At 44.6% G+C, this 27,332-nt stretch overlaps 1 protein-coding gene across 1 annotated transcript in view; it reads left to right on the top strand.

The window, feature by feature from the left end:
* The first annotated feature begins 8,178 nt into the window (after window positions 1–8,178).
* The window catches only part of LOC121282641 (tetraspanin-18-like), a 144,494-nt gene continuing 125,340 nt past the window's right edge, over window positions 8,179–27,332 (top strand). Inside the window, exon 1 of the mRNA XM_041196459.1 lies at window positions 8,179–8,315. The gene's annotated coding sequence lies outside the window, so the exon portion shown is untranslated. The remainder of the gene's footprint in view (window positions 8,316–27,332) is intronic.

Here is a 27,332-nt window from a genome sequence, read left to right as displayed (position 1 = left end):
GCAGTGAGGACAGCACCTGTCCTTCCCTGAAGGACATTTGTGAACCAGATGGGTTTTTGTGATCATCTGGTAGTGTCACGGTCATCATTATTGATATTAGCTTTTTTTGCCACATTTATTTAACAAACTGAATTTAAATTCCCCAGTTGTCATGGTGGGATTTGAACCAATGTCTCTGAAACATCAGGCCAGGCCTCAGGATTACTGGTCCAATAACAGTAATGGTTATTTTAAATAGGTTAAATCTCATGGTTGAACAGATTAGAGCCAACAAAGAAGTACCACATGCTTATTTTACACTAATATAGATAAAGACAAATTTTAGACTCTGTGAAGGACGGAGTATCAGCTTAAATAATACCGGGTCATATCTGGACAGTTGGGTCTTCCTGTAATTGGGAGTGATTTATTCAAGCAGTTTTTAATACTGATACAGAGAACAGCAGCATTGATGTACTCGAGCCACTATCAGCTGTCATTTGCTTTATAAATCTGATATTAATGCACAAAACCAGGAGGAGCGCATGAGTGACAGGATTTTCCTTTATTTTACTGACAGTTTACTGATGATGGTAGGCTGTACATTGTAAAAGTAATTGGGCAGGGATTCATTAAATTGGACCTCTGCCCATTTGTGCATCCAATCAGCATTCCCAGCAGCACCTCTATTGATGCCAGAAGTGGGAATAGTATAGTGCTTATGTTACAGGACTAATAATCCAAAGACAAAGAATAATGATGTGGAGACAAAGGAAGAATTTTCACTGCTAAGGGCAAGCGGGTTTGGGTGTTGGTAAGTTAAATCCCAGAAAAGTGACACCTGGTTGGAAACCCAACATGCTTCAGCCCACTTCTGGGTTTAACCTGGATGGGTTTGCAGATGAGCATAGAACCCTCATATAGCTGTTGGGTAAGCCATTATAATATTCAAAGAGGCAATTAACTCTGAATTTGACCCAATATTTAGGCTTTAACAGTCAGTGCACTGGTTTCCTGAATGATGTAGGAATTGCCAGGGTCCATGAAGTGAAAGCACTGCCCAGCGCTCAATGAAACTGACATGTTGGGAAGCCCTAAAAGAAAGAAATCACTAAACTTGTGACCAGCCTTAGTGAAACGCTGATACATGCAGGGTTTGACCTGAGAGCCTGAATTCACTGGTTAGTGAATTAATTTCAACATGTTGGAAATGTTTTCAATCATGGAGTTTATTCACCTTAATCTCAAATTCCTTGCTGTCAGCATTCAGTGCAGCGTGAGAGCAACTTGTACAGCGGTAACCTGGCCCTCTGATGCACAGTAGTAGCAGCAGTGCCAGGGGGAGGATTTTCCCCTGCAGTGGGCAGGCCCGGAAGTGGCCGCACAATGGTCTGCTGCCCCCGGTCTGCTGCCCCCGGTCTGCTGCCCCCGGTCTGCTGCCCCCGGTCTGCTGCCACGGGTCTGCTGCCCCCAGTCTGCTGCCTGCAGTCGGGTCCCGACCGCCATTTCATACTGGCTGGCCAATTAACGGCCAGCCAGTCTGAATAGTGCGCTGAAACGCTCAGCGCTACCTGGGTTTGGGGGGGGGGGGGGTTGGTGAGGAGGGAGGAGGGCATGCATGGAAGTCAGTGCATGAGCATGGGTGCGCTCAGTGAAAGCTCCATGAAGGCACAGCACTGCCTCAGGGAGCTAAAGATTTTTCACATTAAAAATAAAGTTTTTTTAAAAATGGAAAACTTGTCCCCTCATGTGACTCTGACACACGAGAAGCGACATGTTGAAAATGAGTTCTAAAAGCTTTTATTTTATTTTTAATTAACATCAGAAACCTCATCCCGCCCGTGGATGAGGTTTCCTCAAAAATCCAAAGGCTGCTTGGCCTATTCACCTGCCTGCCAACCGTAAAAATTCTATTTAATTAATGGGTTTAACAGGCCTCTTAGTTGTTGGCGGACGCTTTGCTGACTCCTGTCCTCACCCGCTGACCGAAATATCGTGCAATTGCACGATGACATCGGGATGCTCGCCCGATGTCATCGCACGCTATTCCATGCTCATGTGTGCTGGGCTCGCGCTTGCACACCGAGCTGAAAATCCAACTGCTGGAGTCACACCAACAGCTACAACACCAACAGCACCAGCAGCAGCAGCAACACCAACAGCTACAACACCAACAGCACCAGCAGCAGCAGCAACACCAATAGCTACAACACCAACAGCACCAGCAGCAGCAGCAACACCAATAGCTACAACACCAACAGCACCAGCAGCAGCAGCAACACCAAGAGCTACAACACCAACAGCACCAGCAGCAGCAGCAACACCAACAGCTACAACACCAACAGCACCAGCAGCAGCAGCAACACCAACACCAACAGTACCAGCACAGCAGCTGCTGCCTCAACAGCCACATGCCACAGGACAGAGGGAATGGACAGAGAGATACAGCTTGAAGGAGGCACAACTCCCAGCACAGCGTCTTCAGACAGCAGGCGAGCTTCCTCGACTTGACAGAGCAACAGTGCCTCAGGAGGCTCAGATCTCTATGGCAGATCCTCGGTGATATCTGCAGCCTCCAGGAAGAAAGCCTCCTTCCAAAAGAACTGTGTTTTGCTGTGCTTTGCGCAACATTGCGCTACACAGAGGAGTGAAGCTGCAGGAAGAGGAAGATACAGGACGACAGGCATCTTCTATGGGGTAAAAGGAAGAGGAGGAGGACCCAGATGTGGCCATAGTGCCTACTGCCATTCTGCCAGAGAATCGCATGATGGACTCATCCAGGCATGTTTTAATTAATATTACATGTCAGAATACAAGTCGACCTTTGAAGCCTCAAAATCTTTCTAAAAATGGAGTTTGACTTATACACTGAGTATAAAAGTGAAACATTGGCATTGGGTGTGGGTGGTTGCCATCTTTGTTGTTCACCACGTGCGGTCTGCTCTGTGTGGGCGTGTCTTAAACTTCTGTGCATCTTTGCATCGCAACCTACATCAACCGCTTAACCCCTTATGAGGTGCCCATAAATAAAACATCCATTTGTGAGGTAAAAAATTGAGGCTGACTGCTAATGTCATACCTTATAACATGTCATGCCTGAAAATTTGGTGGTGGGGTGGGGAAGGAGGTTGGTGGAAGGGGTTGACTTATAGGCTGAGTATATACAAAAACATGATTTTTGGGGCCGATAAAATTGGGTTGTCTTATACGCCGGGTCAACTTATACACTGCGTTCTCTGGTATCTGAGCATGAGGCCGTTTTATAGTGCCATCAAAAACACTGGACACCCCTTCCCCTAGACAAAATTCATTCCAACAGGCAACAAAGCAGCCATGGTAAAAGCTGATCATACTATTCACCTGTAGGCTTTTGTCCAGGGTGAGCGGCGGATGCAACAAGTAGAGGCCAGGAAAATGAAGAGTTCCAATAAAGTATGTTTTTCATCGAAATAAACATCATTATAACAACCATTAATATTGCAATACACACCCAATTGAATTATTTTGTGCAACCATGAAGTCTTTCATTTCTGCTTCCTCTTACATTTATGTGGTGCAACCAGTGTAGCTTCAGCAAATCTAGAGGCAGGCTGTTTGCTCCCCAAATCTGACAGCTGTGATGCCCATTTCCGACACCCTTTGGGGTTTGGAGCCCATCGGGGTCCCCAATACAGACAGTCCCATCTGCATCAGTGCAGGATCAGACTTGGTCACCGGGGAAGAAAGCAGCTCTGTCCAGGTGTGGGGATGGGGATGAGAAGTATTGTGGGGGTAGGGGTGGGGCAATGGCAAGAACCCCACTGCCTTGTACCCTTTCTCCAGCTTCCCTCTCAGGGTCCACATGCACGGCTGTGCCAGCTGAGAGTGGGTGAGCACTTGGCTACGTGCCACTGAGCTGTTGAGCCACTGAGAGGAGGCTCTGCTTCATCACAGTCAGAGTGTACAGGCCATTCATCTGCGCCACCATGCACTCAATTTCTTGCCTCATATAATTCTCCAGGAAGGTAGTCACTCCTTCCATGGAGGTGGTCATCAGTGTAAATGTCTGAGACATTGAGAGGAATTTTACACCGGTGGGATTTTATGGTCCTGCCGAAGTCAATGGATTTTTGAATGGATTGCCGCATTTTACGGTCCTGGCCTTGCTGAGATGGGGTGGTAAAATCATGCTCACCATGGTACTCCTGCTAGCGATGGACTCCTTCAATCTCCCTCCACAGTTGCACATTGCTTCTGGAATCACTGGCCGCAGTAGCACACATTTCCCATTGCTGCTCTACAAGTCCCCATTCCATGGAAGATCCCTGAGGCTCAACATTTGCATGCAGCTGAGCAGAATGTGGAGTGCCCTGCACCCTCTGGCCAGGACTCAGCTGTTCCCATCTCCAGCACTTACCCCTGTTCACATGTGATGTACACCTCAACATGTGACAACTTGTCCATCTCTATTCTGCTACCCGCTGAGTGTATGCATCTGCTCTGATGGGGGATGTGCATGAGTCATGTGACAACATATCCTCAGAGCGCTCACCCTCCTCTGAGGACTCCTCAGTTTCCTCCCTCATCAGTTCCTCCCTCACCCATGAAGTGCCTATGGGAGATCAAAGACATGAGTTCATGCTGAGATGGAAAGGGGTACAAACTCAGCATATTGCAGATTCAGACATTTCAGTTACTGGTGATGTCAAATCAACACGAATGACGAAGTGTCAAGTGGCAGCGTATTATCTAAGACTGTCCCCAGTTTCTGGGCCACACCCCCCCATCTCTCCAACACTGATACCTAACTCCAGAGCATCCTCCTCGATCGCAATCAGGGTGGCTATGGCTGCAGGTTCACCCCTAGTTCTCTGCCGCTCCCTGGGGTTGTGTGCTCTCTTCTCCTGCAATGATGGAAGATACAGAGTTATGTGTGTGAGAAGTGAAATTGTGTGTTGAGGTTGAAATGTGGACATTTGAGGCGTATGACTGTGAGGGATAGGTGTTGAGATGAAGATTTGAGGAGGTCCCTGGAGAGACATGAATGTGTGGAACTGCAAGGTATGTCAGTCATAGGAGTGTCATGCAAGAGAATTCCAGCGAGGTGAGGGAGTGATGGATGCCCCCTGAAAATGGGGATAGCACTCACCTTTCCTAATGAGGTCATGAAACCTTTCTCAGCGCTGAACCAAGGTCCAGGGCACCACATTCCTACTGCTCGCAGCCTACACTAATTTCAGACACCCCTGCTTAGTCTGGGTGGCTGACTTCTGCCTCTCTCTGGCCCTCACCACCTCCAGTGTGACCTCCAGGAAAGAGTCAGAGAACCAGAGAGCTTTCTTCCAATGTCTTGCCTTCAGATTGCTTCAGAAACAGCTTTCCTGCAGCCGTTCATTTCCATGCCAGGGTCCCTTTAAACACAACGCTGTCATTGACAGAATATAGGGGTGTCATCACGCCCAACCTCTCTGACTGGTCACGAGGTCCGGAAGCAGCATGCTAATACTGCAGCTGAGTTAAAGAGCCACGATGAAGCTCGCTTCAATTACGATGGGTTCCTGACCTGCTACTGCCTCCCCACTATGCGTGGGTCTATTCCGTTAAGAATCCGTCCATTTGCTCAAATCCCAGCACGGTAGCTGGGGAACTTTATTTCAGGCAATTAAGTAAATCAGTAATGGTGACAATGTAACTACCGGATTGTAGTTAAAAAAAAACCCATGTGGTTCTTTAATACCCTTGAGGGGAGCAAATCTGCCGTCCTTGCCTGGTCTGGTCTACACGTGACTCCAGGCCCACAGCAATGTGGTTGACTCTTACATGTCTTCTGAATGGCCGAGCAAGCCACTCAGTTATCAAGAAGGTGGCTCAACACCACCTCCTCAAGGGCAATTAACGATGGGCAATGAATGCGAGCCTTGCCAGCGAAGCCCATATCCTGGGAACAAATAAATAAAAACCTGACCAAATGTGAACAGACATTATTAAATAGTGCAATAATGATCACACAACATCATACGTTTGCCTCATTGCCATCTCAGTAGCACTGGGGGTTACCATATACAGCAGGCATCCCGTGTTGCTAAGCAATTTGGAACAAGTGGAAAAAGATAAATCCCTACAATAGAAAATCAAATCAATAGAGTAACTATAGAGTGATAATCTCACACTGCTGTTTCATTAAATCTCATTTGGATGTAGCAATGTCAATTGATTCTTGAGACTGGCTGGCCCTTTGAGCTGCTGGTGTCTAAATTCCACAGCAGCGAGCTTTTATTGCTTATATTTGGCAGGTGGAAAGCGTGCCCTACCAAACTTAAACTTCAGACCACTCCAGAGAACAAAACCACCATCATATATGAATCACAAAGTAAAACACAAATAAGAGACACTTGGGTTTGTTCCTTTTGATGAAAGGTCATGGCCAAAATACTACCCTTTTCAACAACATTTTTCTTTCAAATGTTATTGGTCTGCTGTGCATTCCCTGCATTTTTGGTGCTCAGTTTAAATTTTTTACATTAGCCTGGACAGATTCAACAATGGGTGTGCAATCCGCTCAACGGAATCATGCCCGGTCACCTACTTCAGGGTTTATGACTTTTATACATGGTTGTAATTTGCCACTGATCCTTTCAGAGAACTGAACGAGGCTTAAATAATGTTGTTCAGCACATTAAAAATACCGTAAGTCCCCACTTAATGTTGACTTAGTTAACATTGTTTCACTTTAACATCGTTAATAAAATAGGCACAATATATCCGTTTAATGTTACGAGGTTCGCTATGATATCGTTTGCCGCAGACAGTTCTGTGGGGTGCATGTGGACATGACGTTTTCCGCAGTGTGTCTGGTCCCATCCTTCAGCCTTAAATCCCGCTTCCTCCCCCCACGCTCCCACCCTAGCTCCCATCCTCGCTTCCACTCCTGCACTCGCTCTCGCCCTCAATCCTGAGGTCACTCTTCCTCTTCCCTTGGTCTCTATCCCTACTTTTAAAGTCCCCATTGTCCATTGCCACCACTGGGGACTTCCTCAGCTGCTCCTCTTCTCCTCGCTCCAGTCCCTCTCTCAATTCAGACTGAAGTCCTGGACTCCTTCAGGAGTTATTCGCACTGACCAACTTCTGCCACTAGATGGAGCCTAGTCAACCCAAAACCAGGTGAGTGTAATTATTCTTAATTAGCACATTCGTTTAGATAATATCACCAACTTTAACTTTAACACCTATGTGTTCTATTGTACTATTGTGGTTGACATCTTTTGATGATCTGCTTCTATCACTGCTTGTTTGTCCCTACAACCACACACCCCCACCCCCGCACCCCCCCGCCCCCCCTCCCCCTCCACCTCTCTGTCTCTCTATCTCTCCGCCCCCCACACACACACCTTAAACCAGCTTATATTTCAGCTCTTTCCTGGACTCGAACTCAAGTTCTGTCGAAGGGTCATGAGGACTCGAAACGTCAACTCTTTTCTTCTCTGCCGATGCTGCCAGACCTGCTGAGTTTTTCCAGGTAATTCTGTTTTTGTTTTGTAATTATTCTTACATTTATTTACATTTATGGTATACTGTAATGTATTTCTTTCATATTTAGTAATTCATTTTATTTTGAAAGTTATTTCAGCTGGGAATGCACTGTAATGCACATGTATGGTACAATATTTCAACCTGCACATTGTTTGTTCTGGGCAAGAAATGTCCGAAGGAACCTAACTCAAGTTTTAACATCGATTCCTGTGGGAACTCATGATTCACTTAAAGTCGTGATTTTCAGGAACACAACCACAACTTTAAGTGAGGACTTACTGTAATTCAAATTGTCAATCCATATTATTCATGCTGGGAAAGATCAAGATGACAACCTTAAAACTGACATTGCAGGTAAATGAAGGAAAACTGTGTGTTCAGTTCAATGGTTTACTATGTATTTTTTGGAATTTGTACACCTTATTCCATCCAGTTTGTGCCAGGCTATATCATAGCCCAGGGTCAAGAGGTATTGGAACAGCAATAATAACGAACTGTGGCCCCGAATGCTTTGTGTAAAGTATTCTGCTTTGTAAAGTGAGCCTGATGTAATATCACAGCTAAGGAATCGTTGGATTCTGTAGTAATTTCTTTGAGGTTAGAATTGCACTGAATCATTTCCTGTATCACGTGCCTTTCCCACTATCCCAGCAGTGAGCAGGCCAAACAAATCTATTTTATGGCACTGCTTATTTCCCAGATGCTGTTGGAGTCAGTTATGGCACAGATGAGCTCAAACACTGGTGGACTATACAGACAAATTGCGAGGTGCCAAAAGAAACTGGACATACTGCAGGGGTCTGAGTTCAACAGGACCAACTGTGCAGGTAAGTTGTGCTTGTGTTATTCTCACTTACAAGCTGCTAATTGACTGTGCGTTTGTTAACTTTAAACAAGTTGTTGTGTCTGAACGGGGAGACTGCTGCTGTGGGACTTGCAAAGCAGCTCGAGAAAGTAAACTGAAACTTCTCATAGACATCTCCTCAAGACATTCCCTTTTGTCAGGATAACACTGTACAGATGTTTAAGCAAAATTTACTTAAACACTATAACCTAAACCCCCAATTCTTCTAAATCTGTCTCTATGTGTGTGTATCCTAATGTGAAACTAAACAATTCAAGCTCCTGTCACTTTACTTTTCTACATCATTACATTAGATGTGTTCAACCCCAAAGGTTTACACCTTCAAATCAAGATTCCAGAGGTAAAAGAAGTAAGGTTTTAAGGGCTGAGACCAATCGTGAAACAGATGTTAAAGGGACTAGATAGTGAGGACGTTCCAGCTTGAAATAATATTTGCTGTAGCGCATATTTAAATCACTCCACCTTGCCAACTTACACTGGCTCCTGTGCCCCAGACCCTCATCCTCACTTTCAAATCACTCCAAGGTCTCACTGCTCCTTACTTCTGCAAACTCCTCCAACTATATAAAATCATAGAATCTTGCAGCACAAAAGGAGGCCATTCAATCCATCAAGCCTGTGCCGGCTCTTTCATTCCTTTCATGCATGTTCTACACCTCCAACTCAATGTTATAGCTCATATCCCATTCTCTCTGGGCTCATTGGCAGTGCTCCATCAATACCATCTGGGTGGCCGTCCGAGCAAAAGAATGTTTGATGACAAAAACTTCAAACCCTGCATCGAGCTTGTGGTTTACAGGGCTGCAGTGCTACCTGCCCCTCCTGTACGCGTCAGAGACGTGGATGGACAACATACAGCAGACACCTTAGATCTCTGGAGAAATATCACCAGAAAAATTCTGCAAATTCAATGGCAGGATTGGCACTCTAATATCAGTATCCTCTCTCAGGCCAACATCCCCAGTATCGAGTTACTGGTTATGGTTAATCAGCTACATTGGGTGGGCTACATTGTCTGCATGCCTGACACAAGACTCTCAAAACAAGCTCTATACTCTGAGCTTCGTCACGACAAGCTGTTACCAGGAGTGCAGCAGAAATGTTTCAGGGACATCCTCAAAGGCTCCCTGAAAAAATGCAACACCCCCACCGATTTGTGGGATTCTCTTGCTTGAGATCGTCCAAACTGAAGCAGGAGCATTCGCGAAGGAGCCAACCATTTCCAACCATTTCCCTGACAGGCCCAGGTAGAGGCCAAGCACAAACAGCAGACGGAGCGGACCAAAATCCGAGCATCTCACCCACCTGCCTCTTAAAACACTACCCCACCTGTGGCAGCGTGTACAGATCCAGCTTTGGACTTTTTAGTCACCTCAGGACCCATAATCTCCCCGACCTTTTGCTTTGTCACCTTTTACCCTGCTTTCATCAATCAATAAAAAAATCACTTCAACCATGCCCCTTCCTAATCCGTCTCTTCCTGTGTGCATTGTTGTCTACCACCTACCCGCAGCTCTCAAAAATCTCTCTGTATACCAAGTGTGCTGTGGAACTGTAACTTACGACTGTTAACAGTAAGTCAATAGATGAGTTTTGATTAACCTTTCCTTTTGAAGTATTGATTGACCTACTGGGCCGAGATTTGTTGCCAAAATAACGGTGAGCCTAGTGTTCATTGTTTGTATGTAGGTGGTACAGCGACTTCAGGTTATGGTCAGATCCCTGGTTAGATGCGAATATCCAAAGGCTGCTGCCGAGTTGTGTCTCTCTGCTCTTAGCTTTGTGAAATTGGCATTTCTTTGTCAAACTCTCCCTTGAAATGCATTGAATGTCATGAAGGTTGCTGTATTTGCACAATAGATACAAACTAAACTCACTGCAGATATCTAGGACCTATGCATAGTACTGTAAGTATCCCTTTAATGATGTGGTAATTGCTAATTACTGTCAATCAACCTTTCTGGAACTGAAAACTAACAGCTACGTGTCTCATTGCTCTAGATTTTTAAGTATTTTGGGGAGATGTTTAAAAATGTCAAATTTAAAACTTAATTATTTTCTTTCTTTTCCTTCCTTTCTCTTTCTTTTCTCTCTTAACTTGATCTCTCTTTCCCTCTCTTTGTTTCTTTCTCTGTGCCTGATTTAACATTAAATTCACCCTCCTCCTCAGTCCCTCCACTCTTTATTTCCCAACTCATAAATCTCATTGTTTAAGGAGATATGCGATTGGTTGCCCTGTTCACTCAGGCCTCAGGTGCCCTGGTTGCCTCACTGCGATATGATCAGCTCACACTTTCTGCCACCTTGTGGTCAAAAATTAAATTGAGCTGAAGGACACACGGACAAGTCCAACTAACAGCAGATGGCCTGCTACGACAAAATCTGGCCTACATCCAGCATTTTCAATTTTTATTTCAGAATTATAGCAATTGTTCTTTTTTTCCTTTTTTGCCTCTTTGATTTAGTAACATTAAATAATCTTCTTTGGCCACTAGATGTCAGCAACCCATATTTTGTGAATATTGGATGATAAACTATTTATAGATTGCCGAGTGACTGTTAGAAGCAGGTAGGTGTCATTGCATTAAGGAGGTGTGAAAGTAAGAACCTCTTTAAATGTACAACCTGCTTCAGCAGTCGAATTAAACAATACAGAAATCCAAATTTAGCAGCGTATTTCACATCATGTCCCCTCCTCCTTATCTACATTCAGAACCACAGTGATAGAATCCATAGGCACGGGACTAGCTTTCACGCGTACGCTTGTGAGACTTAACTCTATCTTTCCACTACCTCTCTCAACTCATTGACAGCCAGGCTGCTTGCTCGATATTCAGTGTTTGTTGATTTACAATTTTCTTCAGCTCAAGTTTAGGGAGTCTGAAGCCACCGTCTTTAGCTCCCAGGCACAATTCTATTCCCTTGCCACTGATTCCATCCACCCGCTGGGCCACTGAGTCAGGCTGAATAGATCGTTTACAAATTGGACTCCCCTCTGTTTTGAACTGAGCTTAAAACCTTGTATCGTCTACAACCATAATATACATCCTTCTATCTCTGCAATAGCACCCACTATCACTCCTACCTCAACCTATCTGGCATTGAAATACTTGTAACTGTTTTTGTTACCTCCAAGCTTGACTTCCCTGCAATCTCTGCACTGGCCTCTGACCCCCCACCATCCATTAAACTCTGCCGCACATTCCACTCAGCCTTTGCCCCAAGTCCTTCCTGACCTATTTTTGCCCACCAACACATTCCATTTAAAATCCTCATCCTATTCTTTAAGTTACTCCATGGCTTTGTCCCACCTTTTCTCTGCAATCTCCACAGCTCTATTACCCCTATCCCAAACACGAAGGCCCAGATTTTTGCTGTAGGGCCGGGCGGGCAGAGATGGGAGAATTCCTGGCTCTGCAAACCTGACCTTTAAAAATGGCCACCCTCAGGTCGGACTTCCAATCCGGGTGGCGGGCTGGATTAGAATTCAGACCCACCACCCCCGGAGCACGTGCAGAGGTTGCCGGGTGCAGAGGTTGCCGGGTGCAGAGGTTGCCGGGTGCAGAGGTTGCCGGGTGCAGAGGTTGCCGGGTGCAGAGGTTGCCGGGTGCAGAGGTTGCCGGGTGCAGAGGTTGCCAGATACAGAGGTTGCCAGATACAGAGGTTGCCAGATACAGAGTTTGCCAGATACAGAGGTTGCCAGATACAGAGGTTGCCAGATACAGAGGTTGCCAGATACAGAGGTTGCTGGGTGCAGAGGTGAGCTGGGTGGAAGGCCTCTGTGTAGCAGGAAAATTTGAAATAAATAATTAAAAAAGAATAAAACACAAAACAGCCCTCCAGCCCTCACTCCCTACCCCTTCACCCCCATGCGCTCTCTATGTCCCATCCATGCCAACCTATGACATCATGCCCCCACCACTTCCCATGGTCCCTCATACCCACTATGTCAATCCATTCTCCTCTACACACCCCCATGGCTCCTTATGCCCCCTATGCCAACACATGCCCATCTACCTCATGGACCCTCACATCCCCATGCTCCTCCACATTCCCAAGACCCTTTATAGCCCCTATGCCAACTTAGTGACAACTCATGTCAACTTATGCCCCCAGCCACCACCCTGTGCCCTTATCCCCTCCATGTCAACTCACCTAGTTTCCTTTTGCAGTTCCTTGACAGTTTTGACAACTTTGATACTGTCAAGCTGTCAAAGAACTGTCAATGAGTTGGTGCCTAAAACAGTGCATAATCATGTTCACTTTTAACAATCCCAAAGGGTGCCTTACCTCTCCCAAAGATGTCCTGGGACCATATCCAAAGGAGTACCTTACCTCTCCAAAGGGGTAACCTGGTATCCAATTGAATCCACCAAGTTCAGACCTCCTCTCACCTGTTCCACACAGCACTGTCTGGGTTTCACACTCCTAGCCCACCAAAATCCCACTCTAGTAGAGGCACTGTGAAGCACAGATGCATGAACCCCGACCGACTCCACTCTTACCCCCACGAAAATGGAACATGCCATGTTCAAGGCAGGGGCACTTAGAATTTTTGTCTATTTCCTGGATTTTTGCTATAACGGAGAACCTCTCCATCATGGCGAATATCTGGGCCTAATTTTCCCTCACGCTTGTCTTTTGCATATTCCTCTCACTTTGCCCCAACATTGGTACTGCTGATCGGGTCCTACTCTCTTGAATTCCTTTTGTAAACTTTCTTGCATTTCTGCCTTTGTGTGCTTCCTTAAAAACTTGCTCAAAACCCATTTCCTAGGCCAAGCTTACAACCTCCATAATCGCTCTCTTCCTGCTTGGCCTTCCATTTTCCTCATGACTATTTAAGAAACTCTTTGAGACTATTTTTATTTTCAAAGGCGCACATGACTATGAGTAACTGTTGTGAAGGTGAGATATTTTCATTTTGGTAAATTAAATACAAGGAGCTGGATTGATATTAGACAGAAACATTTCAGGAGTAATGCAATTGAACCAGCCACATAAATGCTCTGGCTGCAAGAGTTGGCCAGAAGCTGGGAATTCTGCAGTGAGTAACTCACCTCCTGACTCCCCAAAGCCTGTCCACCATCTACAAGTCACAAGCTAGGAGTGCGATGGAGTACTCTGCACTTGCCTGGATGAGTGCAGCTCCAACAACACTCAAGAAGCTTGAAACTACCAGGAGCAAGCAGCCCACTTGACCGGCATCCCGTTCACCACCTTAAGCATTCACTCCCTCCACCACCGGAAGGCAGTGGTAACAATGTGTACATTCTTCAAGATGCACTGCAGCAACTCACCAAGCCTCTTTCGATACCACCTTCCAAACCTGTGACCTTTAACAATTTGAAGGACAAGGGCAGCAGATGCATGGGAACACCACCACAGCAAGTTCCCCTCCAAGCCACACACCATCATGACTTGGAACTATATCGCCGTTTCTTCACCGTCGCTGAGTTAAAATACTGGAACTCCCTTCCTAACAGCACTGTGGGTGTACCTATGCCACATGGACTGCAGTGGCTCAAGCAATAAATACTGGCCTTGCCAGTGACCCCCATGACAGAATAAAAGAAATGAAAAGAAAATGGAGGACTTGACAGTTGTCAGTGAATAGATGGTTTTTACCTCAGGATGCTTGTTTTAAGAAGTCTGTTTGAATGTATGAAGGGACTGGTAGATTACTCAAGCAGATGTAAATGTTGACATGCCAGTAGCAAAACACTGCAAATATATTGTCCCACCTGGACATGGGTCAATGAGGATGTCGGGAAACTGCGTGGGCAAGAGGGGGTGGGTATGTGATGTTAAAACCCTCACTGGGCTATTCTCTGAAGTGTCAACATCAGATTCTTTTCTGTGGACATCCACACTGAAAGGCCCCTGCAAGGAGTAATTCAGCAAAATATGCAATTTGGTGCTAAAATGTGCTTCTCCTGCCATATCATTTCAAAACTATTTCCTGTCTGACTGTTTTGTATGTGATTCTAAAATAGTTACAGATGTTGAAGTGGATGCCAGGTCTTCCAGTCTTGTGATGAGAAATGTATATGCTTTGGAAACTCTTAGGGGAGAGTAAAAACATTCTCGAGGGAAGTGTTCATAATGTTCATTGGCAAACATTCAGAACACACTCATCAAGAAAATTGTTCCTCATTATAAACTTCTCTTAACATGCTCCTTTCTAGCTTTGAAAACAAAAAATATCATTACAGTGTAATACTTACACAAATGCACAGTCATTAACTCAGTACAAGGGATTAAGATAATTTCTGTGATCAATTAAGTGTTGTTTTTTAAACTCATTATTCTTTAGCTGTAGCACTGGGCCAATTATTGCCTAGTAACGGATGTTGGACTACCTCAGTTATTCACACAAATTTCAACTGTAATGTGAATGAAGGGGTGGAACTAAGGGAGAGGAGGAGACCTGCTCTGATCACCATGTGTAGCAATATTATAAATGTGTTCATAAAGAATATGCTTGTGAAACCACTGAGTGCAAGCAGAGCAGCTCTTCCCTATGGATCAGTACACTATTGAGCTAAATCTAAGATCTGGATTTACTACCAATTCATGGCAGACATTTTGATTTGAGGCTATTTCTAAATAAGCCATCAGCTTGTACAGGTACCTAAGAACAAAAAATGTTTGGACAAGTTCCGAGAGCTGATTTATATGACTGAGTAGACACGGTGGAGATTAAATTGAGCCAAGTACTCTCTGATTATTTGGCCATCTGTGACCACAACAACAACAACAACCTGCATTTATATTGCACCTTTAACATGGTAAAACCTGCCAAGGAACTTCACAGGAGCCTTGTGTCCGGAAGCTGTCACTTCCAGTTTTCCATTAGGCCCAGTGTGGGCAACGCCTGCAAGTCAATTAACATGCTTTAATTACTCAACTAGAGCAACATTGACACTAACTTCTGAATTCACTGTGTGATTGATGGTTTCCCCAGCTTTCTGAAACATACCAGTGAAAGGAAAATGAGAACACAGTGGCAATTGAGGGGGTTAATCAATCTCTGGGAAATATGGGACTTCATACTTGGTGCTCACAGCCACTTTCTCAAGGGGAAAGGGTTTAGTTCACAATACTTTGCTGAAAGTTGACTTTCTATACTTGTGAGGTTTCTTCCCCAGCTCTATCAGATCAGTTTGGGTGCCGCTGTTCAGGTTGGACCTTAGATGAAGAGAAAGATGATCAACAACAGCATGAGCAACAGCCTGCTGGTTACATCTGTACAGGAGAGAGTGGAGCAGCAGAAAAGGCAGTAGCAGAGAGAGGGGTAGCGGAAAGGGGAACGGCAGGGAGGAGAGAGGCAGAGAGGAGTGAGGCAGAGGGGAGAGAGGCAGAGGGGAGAGCGGCTGAAAGGTGAGGAACAGAGAAGGAAGTAGCTCAGAGTTGGCCATATCACCCACACAGGGTCTGAGGATCTGCTTTCCCAGCATGTCAGACCATATGTCAGAACATGTCAGTCTATCAGGAGGCTCAGGCTATTGTATAAGGTTGTGGCAGCCATTTGCAGCATGCTGGAAGACGATGCCAGCTGGACATGGTGCCAAGCTTTATCAATGGCCTTCATTCTAATACCACCACCCTCAACGTTTTATCTCAACACCGTTCCAGGGCTGTGGCAGAGACATTTGAGAGTCTCACAGTTGGCGGACCACAAATTAGTAAGGCAGCTGACTGATAGAATGTTTGCCAAAACCTCCAATGTCACCAGTCAGAATGAGTGGGCCCTCAGGTTTATGGTTCTGGTTGGCTTCCCGCGGGTGCAAAGTTTATTCAACTGCAGCAATGTGACAATCAGGGCACCCATTAATCCATTGATCACCCAGGAGTATTCGTCAACTGCAAGTGTTTCCACTCCAAAACTGTGTAGCTGGTGTACGACCACAGATTCTGTTTGCAGGTGTGAAAAATTCCCGGGCAGCTGCTGTGATGTTTTGCTTTGTGGCTGTCCACATCCCTGAACTCTTTGCACCTTGGAGCAGAGCTATTGGCTGGCTGCTGGGTGTCAAGGGATACCCACTTCAAATGTAGCTGATCCCTTTCAGAACCCTGAGAAATGGTGCCAAGAGTGATGTATGGAAAGGCATATGACAACCAGATGTGCTATTCAACAACCATCAGCATGCTGAAGATGTGTTTTGGGCATCTGGACAGTTCTGGATGCAGTACGCAGCAGCCAGCATCTCCACAGTGTTTGTGGTGTTCAGCGCTTTGTGGAACACTGCACAGCAGCAAGGTTTGGCCTTGCAGGAGGAACAAGGCGCAGATCCTTCTCTGAGGATTCTGAGGAGGAAGATGAAGATGAGGAAGAGAAATGGGATGAGGGAATTGCAGCATCAGTGGCTCACATTGCTCTTTGGGATATTAGGGATGCCCTGATTGTTGGTGACTTTCACTTAGACCCCACCAGTCACACTGTCAGTACCCTGGCCCCTTAGTCAGAAAGTTGTGGCTTCAAGTCTCACTCTAGGATGCAAGCACAAAAATCAAGGCCTGGGTTTTACCCTTGGTGGGCATGAGTGATTGGCAGGCCCGGGGGGTGGTCAGGAACGGACCGCTCACCGCGATTGGCTCTAGACCGTGATTTACGCTGGCTGGCCAATTAACGGCCAGCTGGCATGAAACACGCTCTGAAAAGCTCAATGCTACTGGGGTGGGGGCGGGGAGAGGGTGGGCGACGATATCACCATGGGCGCGGGTGAGCGCTGCGAGAGAGCTCCCTGAAGGAAAATAGCTGCTTCAGGAAACTGCAGACCTGCAAATAATGAAATACAGGTGTAAAAATGCATCACAATCAAGCATCTGAAAGCATACCTCATAAAAATGGTATCCCCGGGTATTTCTTTTAATTTTATTTCCTAACCTGGATTTCATCCCACCCTTGGATGAAGTTTGATGAAAAATGCGAAGGCCACCTGGCCAAATCTCCTGTCTGCCAACCGTTAGGTTGGACGGGTGCCACAAAAAATGCAGACAATTCTGCCATTAATGGGCTTAATTGCCCTCTTAATTGTCAGCGGGCACACTTCTGACCTCTACGAGTGCTCGCTGAGCGAAATATTGCATGAGTGCGCAATAACATCGGGACACTCACCTGACGACATCTCGAGCAATTTCACGCTCAATCGGGTCAGGCATGCGCCCGCCATGAGGTGTAAAATTCTGCCCCAATGCTGATGCTCCAATGTATTACTGAGGGAGCACTGCACTGTTGGAAGTGCTGTCTTTTGGATGAGGTGTTAAATTGAGGCCCTATCTGCATATTCAGGTAGGAAGGGAAAGATCCCATGGCACTATTTCGAAGAGGAGCAGGGGAGTTCTCCTAATGTCTTGGCCAATATTTATCCTTCATACTGAAGTCACAAAAAACTGAGTATCTAGTCATTATCATGCTTTTTGTGGGATCTTGTCATGCACAGATTAGCTGCTGTGTTTCCTCCATTATAACAGTGGCTACAATTCAAAAGTATTTCCTTGGCTGTAAAACATTTTGAGATGCCTATTGGTTGTGAAATGTGCTATATAAATGCTTGCTAAATGCAAGTCTTGCTTCTTCTTTTCCAGCCTGCTTATCTGACAGCATAGGTGACCTCATTCTCACCCACCTGCCTGCCGCAGATGCATCTGTCCATGATAGTATTGGCAGGAATGACCACCACACAGACCTGTGGAGACGAAGTCCCGTCTTCACATTGAGGATACCCTCCATTGTGTTGTGTGGCATTACCACCATGCTAAATGGGAGAGATTTCAAGCAGACCTAGCAACTGAAGACTGGGCAACCATGAGGCAGCAGCAGAATTGTACTCAAACATAATCTGTAACCTCATGGCCTGGCATATACCCCACTCTACCATTACCAGGTGTGTGCTCAGCTTTTCCACAACTTACTGTTTGACTTCATTCAATGCTGCTTCTATCCTGTCCACAGAACTGATACTGTTCTGACCAATGATATCAAAATGATATCCTTTATGACTATAACTAAGGCACTTTATTCGCTCCTGTCCTCCATGCTCTGTCAGCAGTATTAAACATGGATGACTACACTTTCTTCCACCCCCTCTCCTTTGCGATCCACATCAATGGGATTGCTTGCATGCTTCCTCTCCTTCCTGTCCCATTACATCACCTGTGATGGCTTCTCCTCCATATCCCATATGATATTCTTTGAATTTTCCATCCCAGCCCCTTCCTTTTCATCATTTACAAATTATCCGCTGTAACATTATTCATAGACATGAGATCAGCTTCCACATGCATACTGACAAAACCAAACTCTACCCCCCCAACATTAATACTAATCCAGTGACCATCCCCATACTCAGTGATGATCCATTTAATCAGCAATCCCTGGGATACAGCATCTGTGTCCAGCTGAGCAGAGCTTGCAGACAGCTGTGCCCTCTGTCATGGACTCTTCACTGATAACCCTGCTACCACCATCTCTTGCTCAGTTGTGTGAGTCACATGAACCCAACTATCTGTCCTTTACTGGTCCCACTGAAGTTTGAGTATCTGAGCTGGTGCATGGTCTGCATGAATCCCTTGATGGCACACCTCAGAAAGAGTGAACTTCTCCCAGGAATAATTGTCCATTGGCTTCTGCTGCACATTTGAAGACCCTGTGGGAGACATGAATTATTACTGGCAGGGCAAGAATTTTGTAAGTACTGATTATGAACATGGTCATATTTCACTTACTGTTGACATCAAATCAACATGACAGAGTGCTGTATGACATGTAGCTGCCTGATTTTAATTATGTCACCCAGTAGCTGGGCAACTACCACCCTCCCATTTCCAACGCCAGTCATGCCAAGACTGCTCTCTTGCCCACATGTCTGTCCTTGGCCTGCTGCATTGTTCCAGTGAAGCCCAACGGAAACTGGAGGAACAGCGCCTCATCTTCCGACTAGGCACTTTACAGCCTTCCGGACTGAATATTGAATTCAACAATTTTAGATCTTGAACTCCCTCCTCCATCCCCACCCCCTTTCCATTTCTTCCCCCTTCTTTTTGTTTTTTCCAATAATTTATATAGATTTTTCTTTTCCCACCTATTTCCATTATTTTTAAAATTTATACGTTTAATGCCCTGTTAGTCTTTCCACCCCACCCCACTAGAGCTGTACCTTGGGTGTCCTGCCATTCATTCTTAATTAGCACATTCGTTTAGATAATATCACTACCTGCAACACCTCTTTGTTCTTTTGTCTGTGACATCTTTTGATTATCTGCTCCTATCACTGCTTGCTTGTCCCTACAACATCCCCCCCCACTTCTCCCCCCCACCTTAAACCAGTTTATATTTCACCCCTCTCCTAATATTACTCAGTTCTGCTGAAGGGTCATAAGGACTCGAAACATCAACTCTTTTCTTCTCCGCCGATGCTGCCAGACCTGCTGAGTTTTTCCAGGTAATTCTGTTTTTGTTTTGGATTTCCAGCATCGGCAGTTTTTTGTTTTTATGCCAAGACTTTGCTGATCATGTACCTCATCCTCTGCACTTGTGCATTACAGAATAGCTGAAGGGCCACCTCTGGTTCTCTGTTCCTCCCTGATATTCTGTGCTCTCTTTCCCTGCAAGGCAAGAAGGAAATAAAGCTACGATTGAGTGCAATGGTTTGTGATCACCTGGTGGGCGGAGAGCATTTGGTTAGGGTGACTATGAGGGAGAAGCATGACATTGCACAGAGATGAGAGTAAGTGTCAATGATGGATGGATAGCTGAGATTTGAGGAAGTGCCTAGACAGAGAGGGATGGATGCAGTTGCAACCAAGTGGATGTGAGGAGTGATGTGATGGAATAGGTTTGGAAAGACCAAGTGAGGGAATGGGGTGAAGCAGGTGTTATGACATAGCAGTTGGCAATGGCTGAGTTGTTTAGACCCCAGAGGGAAACTTGAACAGCTGTCATAACCTATATTTTCAATTTGTATGTTTGAGATGCAGTTCTGAATTCAGGAATAAGACCACTGAGCCTCAAGAGATTTTTTATATAAAACTAAATTAAGCATTTATTAATTTAACAAATTAAATGCATACACATGTCTACAAATTACTACCATAATAACTTTTAAACAAATCCCTAAATTAATCACTCCCAGGTAAATCTTCACCAAAGCAACAATAATCCATAGATTTTAAACAGACACCAGACAAAGCACATTTGACATTATGAATTCAAAATTAGGTTCCTTGCAGTTTGGTTTCCTTGCAGTTTACAGGCTGGTTAGACCTTAAATGCCTCTGACTTGCACACACACAAACTCATTTCTGTTTATACCTAGCTTTCCCTTTAAATTTAAATTTTCCATTGTATCCTAGGCTTTTAACTTTATATCTTCTAACAATAACATTTTCACCCCAGTAATTTTATTAGTAATATAAATACATTGCTTGGCGTCTCCCAGTTAGGTGCAAGAACTTACTCACTCTTGAATGCTTTATTCAACAAATGCTAATTTACACTTTACCTTCTACCCTTCTTACTGTTTATCCAATTAACATCTCAAACTACTATACATCAAAGCACCCAGACTAGCTGGCTTTAATTCAGTTAAGACACACACACGCACACACACATAAGGGAGAATTTTCTCCTGGTCGGGTGGGCAGGTCGGGAGTGGGCGTGGGTGGGCGCGGAGCCGATCACCGCCCTTGATCGGTTGCGTGCCGACATTTTACGTGGGCGAGTCAATTAAGGCCCGCCCAGCGTGACATGTGCCCGGTAGCACTCAGTGCTACCTGTGCAGGTGGTGGAGGAGGGAGAGTCGGGGCCTATGCTCTTTCGTGCATGTGCATGAAAGAGCGCAGAAATCTCCCTGAGGCAAGGAGCTGCATCAGGGAGATGAACTTCAGTTTTAAAGTTTACAATAAAGGAAGTTGAAAATCATTTACACATGCCCCCTCATGTGACAGTGGCACATGAGCTGGGACATGTTTATAAGATGTTTGAAACATTTTTATTAATTTAATAAACCCTTTATGAAACCTCATCCCACCCGTGGATGCGGTTTCATGAGAAATGCAAAGGCCGCCTGGGCTCTTTGCCTGTCCTCCAACCTTAAGGTTGGATGGGCAGCCCTGTCCAATTGGCTAATTAGATTCTTAATGGCCTTAAGAGGCCTTTGACAATTAAGCGGGCATGCAGCTGACTCCAGTGTGCGCCTGCCGAATGAAAGGTCGGAATGAAGCGTGGTGACATCGGGCCTGCCTCCGCATGCTGAACAGAAAATTCTGGCCATAGGTACAGACCCTATTACAATTCCAATTTAAAAATGACATTATAGACATTAATCTCTTTATTACCCAGGATTGAAGTGAATGTGCTGTGCTTTTGCAAATGTTACCTTGCTTTTCAAGAAAGGAGAGAGAGAGAAAACAGGGAACTATATGTCAGTTAGTCTAGCATCAGTTGTTGGGAAAATGCTGGAACCTAACATTAAAGAAGTCTTAACAATGCACTTAGGAAAGTATAGTATGATTGGAACAAGTCAACTTGGTTGTACTAAAGGCAATTCCTGTTTGTCAAATTTGTAACAGTTTTTTGAGTGTAGCTAGTAAGATGGATAAGGGTAGATGTGGTATACCTGGATTTCTAAAAAGATTCAGTAAGGTTCCACTCAAAAAGTTAATAGCCAAGATAAGTGCACATGGAGTTGGAGGTAATATATTAGCATGGATAGAGGACTGGATAATAAATAGAAAGCAGAGAGTGGGCATAAATGGGACTTTTAAATGTGGCAGGCGGTGAACAGTTGAGTGCCGTAAGGATCAATGCTGGGGCCTCAGCCATTTACAACCTATATTAATGACTTAGATGAAGAGACAGAGAGTAATGTTTTTAAGTTTGCTGCTGATGCAAAGCTTGGTGCAAAGATAGATTGTGGGGAGGGCACAGAGAGGCTGCAACGAGATGTAGACAGGTTTATTGAATGGGCAACAAGATGGCAGATAGATTATAATGTAGGGAAGTGTGGAGTTATTCACTTTGGTCGAAAGAATAGAAGAGCTGAATATTTTTTAAAAGGTGAGAGACAGTTGATTACATCTAAGGTTGGGATAGACAGATTTTTAGTTTCTCAAGGAATGGGGAAGTGGACGGGAAAATGGAGTTGAAGCTCCAGATCAACCATGATCGTACAGAATAGCGTAGCAGGCTTGACGGGTATGGTTTACTCTTGCTCCTATTTCTTGTATTCTTGAGTCACTGGACCCTCATTCCATGACCTGGATGGTCATAAAAATGCACCTTGCACTGCATTCAGGATCATGGGCACCAGGCTCCTGCTGATCACAAAACTGGGTGACTTCCAATCAGACCTTCTTGGTTTCTGCTGCAGCTTTCTTCCCCCCATTGCTGGGGAATAGTATCTTGCACAATAGAAACATAAAATAGTTTCAGCACAGGGGGAAACCATTGGCCTGTCATGGCGATGCTGGCTGTGTAAGAGCTATTCAGCTAGTCCCACTCCCCTGCCTTTTCCCCTGTGGCCTCGCAAATTTTTTCTCTTCAGATAATGATCCAATTCTCTTTTGAAAGCCACAATTGAATCTGCTTCCGCTATTTTTTCATTTGTATTCCAGGTCATACCAACATGCTGCAGAAAGAAAAGACTCCTCAAGTCACCTCTGTTTTTTTGCCAATCGCCTTGCATCCATGACCTCTGGTTTTCAACCCTTTTGCTAATGGGAAAAATTTCTCTCTATCTACTCTATCCAGACCCCTCATGATTTTGAACACCTCTATCAAATCTGCTCTCAACCATCTCTTCTCTAAGGAGAACAGTCCCAGCCCTTCCAACTTATTCATGTAACTGAACTTCCTCTGAGGCCTCACAGCTCCCAGCAGCATGTCCAGGAATCATTGAACCAGCCTTTGCACATTTCATTTACATTCTTCACCTTTCTCCTTTCTTCTCCTGAATTACAACACTACCAAATTGCATCTTTGCATTGTCCATCCATTTAAATACTGGATAGGATTGCATCATGTGGGCCCTCATCCTGCCCGCTGCCACTTGATTGGACAGGAAACCCGGAAGTAAAATGATAATGAGGTGGCTGTGTTAAAAAGCCACTGACAGGCACACTTAATATATCTCTGGGTCTCCCATACAATATTGGAACATCCTGCCTCCCAGATAAGAACAGAGCCAGAATGACTGAGCATTTGACCAAGTATGAGCTAATTAAATAAAGCCTTTGTGAATTTGTGATGGATAGGCCATGTTTGGTTAATCTAGTTGAATCTTTTTGTGATAACTGGTAGCATAGTTGATAGCAAAATGCCAGTGGATTTGTCTAAATGGACTTGCAGAAAGCACTAAGGTTCCATACAAGGGATTATTAGCAAAAATTAAAGCACACTTAGTTGTAGGTAGACTTGTGATGTGAATTAGTTATTGGATAGATGGTAGGAGGCAGACAGAATGGATAAAGGAAATTGAGTTTGCTTTGTGGGGTGTAATTGGTGACATTCCCAGGGATCTGTACTGGGGTCTTGCCCTTTCACCATGCACATCAATGAGTTGTATGAATTAAACAATAGAAAGTTGTACACCCAAGTTTGCAGATGATACTGAGGTAGGGGACACAGTAGGTTGTTTAGGCGAGAGCAGGAAGTTACAAAGGGACATAGGTAGGTTAAATGAAGTAGACTATGGTAAATGGGGTGGACTAATTGAAACTTATAACATTCTGAGAGGGTTTGACAGATAGATGCAGAGGGTATCATGCCCCCGATTGAAGAGTCTAAGGGGCTTGGTCTCAGGATAATGGGTCAGGCATCTAGGACTGAATACTGGAGAAATTTTTTCACTCAGAAAGTTGGGAACTTTGGGAATTCTGTCATTGGCTTGGCTGCTGTCCCTTGATTTGAGGATGACATCTATTCAGGGTTGCAAATTTTCGCCGTGGATCTTCATGTGACTGACCAGGCCAAGTCTTCACCCGCAGAACGTTAGGCACATGGAGCAGGATGGCCCATGAGGTTGTGGGATTTAGAGTGCAGGATTTGCTTTCTCAGAGGGTTCTGGAGGCTCATTCGATGAGTATGTTTGTGACTGAGACCAGTGGTCTCTGCACACTAAGGGAGTCAAGGAATATGGGGAGTGGACTTGATGCAGAAGTTCAGCCATAATCTTAGTGAATGGCAGGGCAGACTTGAGGGGCCTTACAGCCTACCCCTGCTTCTATTTCTTATCTTCTATCTTCTTATGTTCTTAATCTAGAACAAGGGTACATACACTCAAATTTTGGCGTGAAATTGGGAGGGAATTTTTTACACAGAGGGTAGTGTAATTCTGTGTCCCAAAAGACTGAGTCAATTGAAAATTTTCAGGTGGGCATCAATAGACTTTGGTCAGTTGTGGGTATCGAGGGATACAGAGCAACTTGAGTGGAGGTACAGGTCAGCCATGACCTAATTGAAAGGCAGGATAGGGTCAACAGGCTAATGGCCAATTCCTGTTCCTATTTACCTGTAAAGCAGCAGTGGCTATATTTCAGAAGTAATTCATTAGCTGTAACATACCTTGGGTAATATATTGAGGATGTAATTGATGCTGCATGCATGTAAACTCTTTTATATCATATTTTGAACATATGTTGGTTCCATTTGACTGTTATAAATAGAATTTAATTTTTTGCTAACTTTTTTGTTCCCTGTTTAAAAAAAATAGGTTTTTGCTTAAATCAAAATGTCTGTAAAGAATAAATGACACAAGCTAGCCAACTGGAATGCACTAATCTGGCTCACAGGATGACTGGAGTTTGTGTGACATGATCAAGATGGTCCAAAATTACTCTCAGTTCCCAGGCTGAACAAAGTCAGTTCCACAGCTGAAGAATAACCAGTCTTGAAGCGTAGCTGTCGTTTGATTACAGAAATATTCGGGTTACATACGCTTTGAATTAATGGCTGTGTAATTGCCTAAACATTGCCCTGCAATGTTGACAATGTGTTCTACCAGAATTAGGAGCAGGCTACAGGAAATTTATGGCAGTGGTTTTCGCCAATGTGTTCTGCATGCTTGCTAGTGAAAGTTATAAACACTTCCCTTGAAAATGCCTTTACCCTTCTCTTGTATATTTCATGCATGATTGTAGTAACAGTTCAAAACAACCGGAATTGTCACCATGGCAATTATATCAGCTAAGAGTAAACAAACATACTATGGAATGCAACTCTGATGTGTAGGGCAGACTTAAGGGGCGACTATAGTTCACAACAAAGATTTGCAGAGATTTGCATTTCCACCCTAATTTTCTTGCCTCTTCCCCCTTCTTCTCCTGAAGCATTGATTCATGTTAGCATATGGCTTCAAGGGCATCCAATTCCCTTCAAGATCTTGACTAAGTGACCACTATTCATGATGAGCCTGGAAGATAAGTGCTGTCCATTTGAGAATGGGGGAATCCAGCCCTCACATGGAAGTAGAGTGTGTTTTATGTATGCATGTGTGTGCATGTATGTGTGTGTTGTATGCATTTTGTGTGTGTGTATGTTTTGTCTGTGTGTATTTTATGCATGTGTGTGTGTGTATGTTTTGTGTGTGTGTATTTTGTGCATTTGTGTGTGTGTATTTTGTGCATATATATGTGTGTATGTGTGTGTGTGTGTTGTGCATGTGTTGTGTGTGTGTAAACCCCAAAGAAACAGCAGAAATGGTTGATCACGCTGTTTTTCTAAGCTTTCTGTTTAAGTAATAGCAGGAGATTGGGAAATACAACCCTTGATAAACCCAAATGTGCACTTTCTGGTATTAATGGTAATTAAGAGATGTTAATTTGGCCCAATTGGTAGATGTCACCTTAGCTTATTTGGTGGAATGGTATCTTGGCTCAGCTCCTTGGGTTCTGGGCCATTCCCCTGCCTAACTGCTGCCCACTCAACTACTTTTCCCTAGCCCAACATTCACTAACTTCGTTAATGGATTCATCTGTTTAGGCAAAACCACCATTGTCACATTCTTCCTTAAAATGACAAACCTTGGCCTGCCTGTCTCTTCCAACTACTTGTTGAAACCTAACCACTGCTTTTACCTCAAGATCCTTAAATGCATCATTGTCCCCCAAGTGTGTGCTCAGCTTTTCTACAACTCACAGTTTGACTTCATTCAATTCTGCTTCCACCCTATCCACAGCACTGAGATCACCCTGGTCAAAGTCACCTGTGGCTATAACTAATGCACTTTATTTTGTCCTACATCCCTATCAGCAGCATTAAACATGGGTGACTACACCAAGCATGACTTCTTCCATCACCTCTCTTTTACAATCCACATCAATGGGATTGCTTGCATGCTTCTACTCGTCCCTGGACAATTACATCACTTGTCATGACTTGTCTTCCATATCCTGCACGGCCTCCTCTCAACTCCCCTAAGATCTATCCTTAGCTCCTTCCTTTTCATCCTCCTCATGTTATCCCTCGTAACATTATTCATAGACATCTGATCAGCCTTTACACGTATATGGACAAAGCCCAACTCAATCCGCTATTAATTTTGATGCAATGACCCACCCTGTGCTTGTCTGACATCAAAACATACATAAGCCAGAATTTGTTACAGTAGAACATTGGGAATATCAAGGCTACCATTTTCTACTCTCAATCCCAACCTTTTTGACCCAGAGTTAAACTTCAAACCCCATATCCTATCTAGAAATAAGACTGCTTGCTTCCACCTTTGCAACATTACTCACTTCCATCCTATTGCTGCTAGAACTCTTCTTCATGACTTCTGGGCAGCTCTTGACTTACTTCCAATGCCCTCCTTGCATGTCTCCCAGCCTCCAGCATAAATTCACTTCAAACTGTGTAAAGCTCTGCTGCCTGTACCCTATTCTACTGTAATTCCCAACACCTTCATTCTCACTGATCTACTTTGGCTCCCCATCCCCTTCCGTCTCTGGCCTTTGTTTTCTTTCCACCCACCACTCC

This window comes from Carcharodon carcharias, chromosome 9 (assembly GCF_017639515.1).
Source record: "Carcharodon carcharias isolate sCarCar2 chromosome 9, sCarCar2.pri, whole genome shotgun sequence".
Lineage (NCBI taxonomy): Eukaryota > Metazoa > Chordata > Chondrichthyes > Lamniformes > Lamnidae > Carcharodon > Carcharodon carcharias.
Note: the sequence above shows the minus strand (reverse complement) of the source record. Positions and strands in the feature narration are given on the sequence as shown.